Source organism: Calidris pugnax, unplaced genomic scaffold (genome assembly GCF_001431845.1).
Source record: "Calidris pugnax isolate Ruff unplaced genomic scaffold, ASM143184v1 scaffold209, whole genome shotgun sequence".
Lineage (NCBI taxonomy): Eukaryota > Metazoa > Chordata > Aves > Charadriiformes > Scolopacidae > Calidris > Calidris pugnax.
The window spans coordinates 215,432-217,185 of record NW_015090978.1 but is presented as its reverse complement, the minus strand read 5'-3'; the positions used below and the strand labels follow the sequence as shown (position 1 = coordinate 217,185).

The 1,754-nt window shown below is 46.7% G+C and overlaps 1 pseudogene; it reads right to left on the bottom strand.

Annotated features, from left to right (window-relative positions):
- LOC106894634 overlaps positions 1-544 on the bottom strand; it is a 4,177-nt pseudogene extending 3,633 nt beyond the window's left edge.
- Positions 545-1,754: the final 1,210 nt, after the last annotated feature.

Sequence of the window (1,754 nt, the reverse complement as noted above, 5' to 3'; positions counted from 1 at the left end):
GGGGGCCGAGGGGAAAGGAGAGGGGGGGGAGGGGAGGTCTGCAGGCTTGTCTGGAATGGTGTCACTTTTATTTTTCCCCCTTGGTTAGTTAAAACCCCAAAAAGGCACTATGCTTTAACGCCCCCCGAGTGCACCGTCAAATATGATTTGTGTGGCTACAGTGCTTTCACCCTCTTATTTCCCTCACATAACTCATCCTGCCTGTGGGATTCTTCTTTGCCTTTTTTTTTTTTTTCCTCCTGTTTAAAACCCCGGAAAAAAAAAAAAACAACCAACCTACTTAACTCCCAAAACTCTTAACACTCCCCTTTGCAGAGAAAAAAAAAATAAAAAATAATTAAAAAAATCCCCTCTAAGTGCTATAGACACACCACGCAACCGTACTTACGGTCTGTATTGGATCGAGTTGACCTTTTCCTTCTAACTGCATTTGAGTGTGTTTTTGTTGCAGCCGCTTTTTTTTTTATTTTTAGGGAAAAAAAAATAAAAAAAAAATCTAATGTCTTCAACAGATTTATTGTGTTTGGAAGACGAGAGCACACCAGATACCATGAACCCTCCTTTCTTTCTAGAAACAAAATTAAAACAAAAAAAAAAGAAAGAAATAAAAAGGGGGGGAGGGCGGGGAGGGGGTAGAGGAGAAGGAGCAGCGCCTACGCCCGTCCCCGCAGCGCCGGGCACCCACGGGGGCCGTGGCGGGGGAGTGGGACCCGCTCCGCCGCGCTACCTGAGAGCGACTTTTCTTTGTTCGCAATGCCCTGTCCCTCCCGGCCAATCAGAAGCCAGCTTTTATGAAACCGGGCTCTCTGATTGGCCCGCCGCTCCTCCTGCCTGCCGGCGAGGGTGAGAGACGGAGACGCGCACACACACACACACACACACAGACACACATACACCCCGTACGCACAAACACACACACTGTACACACACACACGCGCACCCACACTGTACACACACACGCGCGCTCACATGACGCACACATAAACACGCACGGCGCACAAGCAGGCACGCGGAGTCGCTCGCCCGGTGCCACAGCCGGCAGCCTCCTGCTGCAGCCAGATACAAATCATGTTTCCCATTTCAATTATCCTAGATAACATTTAGGGCTTATGGAAAAGGCAGGGGGAAAAAAAAAAAAAAAAAAAAAAAAATTTTATTTGCCTGAGAATGGATCCTGGGAGATAACAAACTGGCAAAATGGGTGGAGAATCTGGACATTTCCCTTTTGTCTTGCTGGTGAGCGCCGGGGCAGGCGCAGAGCCCAGCCGGCAGAGCGCGGATGCGTCTCCAGTCTCATTTTTTTGTGAACATTTGTAGTTGTTTCCACAAAAATTAGGGGCTAATGAAAAAGAAAGGGGAAAAAAAAAAAAAAAAAAAAAAAAAGGAAAGAGGGAGGAGGGGAGAGTAAAAAAAAAAAGAAAACCAAGGTGGAGAGTATCCCTGCCAAGACTCACACGTCGGGAGGAAGGCTCCCTCATTTCGTTTTAATTTAATTTCAGAGCAGTTTTCGAAGCGATGATGAATGATTTTTTTTCCTTTTTTTTTTTTTTTTTTCTGTGCCGGTTTCAAAGAGGCAATTTAGAATCTCACTCATAATTTTTAAATGCCCCCTCATTCAAAATTATAACAGCTTGAAGCCAGCGAGAGAGGGCTGCTGATACACATGTGCGATTATTTTCGTGCTTAGTGGAGGAGAAAAGCAAACAGTGTCTGGAGGAAGGGGCTGGAGGGAGGTTCGGGGCAGGGCAGCACCC